Source organism: Ovis aries, chromosome Y (assembly GCF_016772045.2).
Source record: "Ovis aries strain OAR_USU_Benz2616 breed Rambouillet chromosome Y, ARS-UI_Ramb_v3.0, whole genome shotgun sequence".
Classification (NCBI taxonomy): domain Eukaryota; kingdom Metazoa; phylum Chordata; class Mammalia; order Artiodactyla; family Bovidae; genus Ovis; species Ovis aries.
The window spans coordinates 16,281,401-16,286,644 of NC_082741.1; the positions used below are offsets into that span (position 1 = coordinate 16,281,401).

Sequence of the window (5,244 nt, forward strand, 5' to 3'; positions counted from 1 at the left end):
GGTATAATTGTGATCATGATTTTAGACATGCTACAGTATCTATATTTTCAAGGATGAAATGAATTTCTATAATGAAAACAATCAGCTGTCTAACCTTTTATGACTCTACCAGTAGCTAATAGAATATAATATGTGAATGCACCTAAGTTCATACTCTATTTTCATTTTTCTAGTTTTATTTGCATCTCTTCCTTCACTCATACCATCCTGATTTAGACACCACTTAATTTCAGCAGGGATGATTTCAGAAATCACTTTACATCCATTACACCGTTTAACTTTGTTCTCATATTCTTGCTTACAAATATACTAAGTGTCATTTACCTAGGATGCATGACAAATATTTTCTTGAACTAAAATGTTTATAAACCCATGCAGTAAAATAGCCAACCATTGAACTAAAACCTTATTTTACTCTTCCTTTTTGAAAATAGAAAATGAAACTATGAAAAAGAACATGTAAGTTTATTGTTCAAATACCAGAATTGTAGGTATTTGCTGACATCTCTGAATGTAAATTTCAATCTTCTTTAGGTTCCATAATCTGACACGTATTTTATTGGTCAGATTTAATTAGCATGGTTTTCATATAATGATGATTGTTTATGAGTTCATTTGAAAAAGAAGAGGCAGATGTATAAGTGATTTTTGACACTGAGAACCATGAATTGCCTCTGTCTTTCAAGGAAGGAAAAGAATTGTCATGGGGTGAAATAAAGCTATGCCTGACTAAAAATTTAGTTTCCACCATTCAATATCACAGTTATCCAAGTCTATCCCCTAACCGGTAACACTGAAGAAGCTGAAGTTGAACGGTTTTATGAAGACCTACAAAAACTTTTAGAACTAACACCCAAAAAGGATGTCCTGTCCATTATAGGGGACTGGAATGCAAAAGTAGGAAGTCAAGAAACACCTGGAGTAACAGGCAAATTTGGCCTTGGAATGTGGAATGAAGCAGGGCAAAGACTAACACAGTTTTCCCAAGGAAATGCATTGGCCCTAGTAAACACCCTCTTCCAACAACACAAGAGAAGTATCTCCACATGGACCTCACCAGATGGTCAACACAAAAATTAGATTGATTATATTCTTTGCAGCCAAAGATGGAGAAGCTCTATACAGTCAACAAAAACAAGACCAGGAGCTGACTGTGGCTCAGATCATGAACTCCTTATTAGCAAATTCAGATTCAAGTTGAAGAAAGGAGGGAAAACTGCTAGACCATTCAGGTATGACCTCAATAAAATCCCTTATGATTATACAGTGGAAGTGAGAAATAGAATTAAGGCCTAGATCTGATAGATAGAGTCCCTGACGAACTATGGAATGATGTTCGTGACATTGTACAGGAGAGAGGGATCAAGTCCATCCTCACGAAAAAGAAATGTGAAAAAGCAAAATGCCTGTCTGGGGAGGCTTTACAAATAGCTGTGAAAAGAAAAGAAGTGAAAAGCAATGGAGAAAAGGAAAGATATAAGCATCTGAAAGCAGAGTTCCAGGGAATAGCAAGAAGAGATAAGAAAGCCTTCTTCAGCGATTAATGCAAAGAAATAGAGGAAAACAATAGAATGGGAAAGACTAGAGATCTCTTCAAGAAAATTAGAGATACCAAGGGAATATTTCATGCAAAGATGGGCTCCATAAAGAACAGAGACAATCTGGACATAACAGAAGCAGAAGATATTGAGAAGAGGTGGGAAGAATACACAGAAGAACTGTGCAAAAAGGATCTTCAAGACCAAGAAATCACGATGGTGTGATCACCAATCTAGAGCCAGACATCTTGGAATGTGATGTCAAGTGGACCTTAGAAAACATCGCTACAAACAAAGCTAGTGGATGATGACATTCCAGTTGAGCTATTTCAACTACTGAAAGATGAGGTTGTGAGAGTGCCGCACTCAATATGCCAGCAAATTTGGAAAACTCAGCAGTGGCCACAGGACTGGAAAAGGTCAGTTTTCATTCCAATCCCAAAAAAAGGCAATGCCAAAGAATGGTCAAAGTACCACACAATTGCACTCGTCTCACATGCTAGTAAAGCAATGCTCAAAATTCTCCAAGCTGGGCTTCAGCAATCTATGAACCGTGAACTTCCTGATGTTCAAACTGGTTTTAGAAAAGGCAGAGGAACCAGAGATCAATATGCCAACATCCTCTGAATCATGGAAAAAGCAAGAAAGCTCCAGAAATACATCTATTTCTCCTTTATTGACTATGCCGAAGCCTTTGACTGTGTGGATCACAATAAACTGTGGAAAATTCTGAAAGAGATGGGAATAGTAGAACACCTGACCTTTCTCTTGAGAAATCTGTATGCAGGTCAGGAAGCAGCAGTTAAAACTGGACATGGAACCACAGACTGGTTCCAAATAGGAAAAGAAGTATGTCAAGGCTGTATATTGTCACCCTACTTATTTAACTTATATGCAGAGTACATCATGAGAAACGCCAGACTGGAAGAAACACAAGGTGGAATCAAGATTGCTGGGAGAAATATCAAGAACCTCAGATATGCAGATGACACCACCCTTATGGCAGATAGTGAAGAGGAACAGAAAAGTCTCTTGATGAAACTGAATGTGGAGACTGAAAAATTTAGCCTAAAGCTAAACATTCAGAAAATGAAGATCATGGCATCCGGTCTCATCACTTCATGGGAAATAGATGAGGAAACAGTGTCAGACTTTATTTTGGGGACTCTAAAACCACTGCAGATGGTGGTTGCAGTCATGAAATTAAAAGACACTTACCCCTTGGAAGAAAAGTTATGACCAACTTAGATAGTATATTCAAAAGCAGAGACAGGGAGAATGGCATTGTAACATGTATACTATCATGTAAGAATCGAATCGCCAGTCTATGTCTGATGCAGGATACAGCGTGCTTGGGGCTGGTGCATGGTGATGACCCAGAGAGACGTTATGGGGAGGGAGGTGGGTGGGGGGTTCATGTTTGGGAACACATGTACACCCGTGGTTGATTCATGTCAATGTATGGCAAAACCAATACAGTATTGCAAATTAAAATAAAGGAAAAAAATATTACAAAAAAAAAAAAAAAAAAAAGCAGAGACATTACTTTGCCTACTAAGGTCCTTCTAGTCAAGGCTATCATTTTTCCTGTGGTCATGTATGGATGTGAGAGTTGAATTATGAAGAAGGCTGAGCGACGAAGAATTGATGGTTTTGAACTGTGGTGTTGGAGACGACTCTTGAGAGTCCCTTGGACTGCAAGGAGATCCAACCAATCCATTCTGAAGGAGATCAGCCCTGGGATTTCTTTGAAAGGAATGACGCTAAAGCTGAAACTCCAGTACTTTGGCCACCTCATGCGAATAATTAACTCATTGGAAAAGACTCTAATTCTAGGAGAGATTGGGGGCAGGAGGAGAAGGGGACGACAGAGGATGAGATAGCTCAATGGCATCACTGACTCGATGGATGTGAGTCTGAGTGAACTCCGGGAGTTGGTGATGGACAGAGAAGCCTGGCCTGCTGTGATTCACGGGGTCTCAAAGAGTCGGACATGGCTGAGCATTGAACTGAACCATCAGTCCAGAATAACTGCTCTGTAATGGAGATACAATTTTAGAGAAGTAACTATAGTTGTAGTAGCAAAGTCCTCAAGTAGCCATTTACTTGGGTGTACCTGCTATGTGAGTGCCAATTACAAATGCTCAACTTTTGTAAAATAGCAGGTTGATCTACCGCAATCCGGTCTGTTTGTCTAACTGATATTGCTGATGGGGTAGGTAAGTCACATGGAGATACAGTGCTTGTATTAGCGACTATCTGGCTGGTATGAGGCTTTTGTATGAAAGGCACACTTAAACTTGTGGAGGCTGAAAATGTGCTGTCTCCAATCGTTTCTGGAAGAAATTCAGAATTATGATCATCTTTTTTGACACTTGCTTTAGCATGCTTCTTGTTATCTTGAACTAATGAAGATATTGGAGACACATTGTAAATCCCAACTCTTCTTTGCATCCTTATTAAAAGTTGGGGAAGGCCTCTTTTGAAACTTGGATTATAGTAGGTCTGTAACTAAAATCAAAGGATTAAATTATTTAGTTTCTTTTTAAACCAAGGTAAAACTGACAAACAAAGCTAAGTTATTAAAAAACGTATTCCTTTAAGGAAACCAACTAAATAACATCAAATAAACCACCTCCATTAGTAATTTTAACAGGTAATGACATGTTAGAAAGGACATGCTCCTCAACTAAAAATATGTTGTATATATACTGTACATACCACTTTAAATAGCCTCGGGACTTTTATCTGTTTTCAAGTTGCTAGCAAAGTTTGTTAAACATCTAGTATCTAACCTCCAGCTATTCTCAACTTCAAAAAATAAAACTTGTTAAGCAACTTGTTATTTCGAGTTTAAATTCCGTTTTAGCTACATATGAGAACATTCTTCTATGTCACATGATTTGATCTTACATATTTTCAATAAGTGAAAGTGTTGGAATACCTTACTCAAAAGAGATGTTTTTCTTCTACTTCCAGAAAGACAGGTAGTAAAGCAGATCTTTGAAAAGTTTGTCGCTTTTTACTAAATCCATAAAGGTTAAGCTGTCGAATTGAACTTTTCATACTCTTGGTTTCAAATATTCAGAAAGTTCCCTTTCTTTCCAAGACTTCTTTTTCAAAGAGTTCTTCATTGATCACTATACATGTGCCACTCTCATCCCACCAAATAGATTCAAACTGATCACTGTCAACTATATTCCAAAGTTTTTGTGGAAATGTGACTGAAAGAAAATTATTTGCCTCATCATTTCAGAGACAGAATATGTGTAGCATGGCCTTTTGATCACAATAGACCCATCTTGAATTTCTGAAGAAATGTGTACCATCTTAGAGAAATCTTGCTATGCCAAAGCCTTTGACTGTGTGGATCATAATAAACTGTGGAAAATTCTTCAAGAGATGGGAATACAAGACCACCTGACCTGCCTCTTGAGAAATCTGTATACAAGTCAGGAAGCAACAGTTAAAACTGGACATGGAACAACAGTCTGGTTCCAAATAGGAAAAGGAGTATGTCAAGGCTGTATATTGTCACCCTGCTTATTTAAGTTATATGCAGAGTACATCATGAGAAATGCTGGACTGGAAGAAAGACAAGCTGGAATCAAGATTGCCAGAAGGAATATCAGTAACCTCAGATATGCAGATGACACCATCCTTATGGCAGAAATTGAAGAGGAACTAAAAAGCCTCTTGATGAAAC

At 38.0% G+C, this 5,244-nt stretch overlaps 1 pseudogene; it reads right to left on the minus strand.

The window, feature by feature from the left end:
* Positions 1–520: 520 nt before the first annotated feature.
* LOC132658943 (heat shock transcription factor, Y-linked-like) lies at positions 521–4,867 on the minus strand (annotated as a pseudogene).
* Positions 4,868–5,244: the final 377 nt, after the last annotated feature.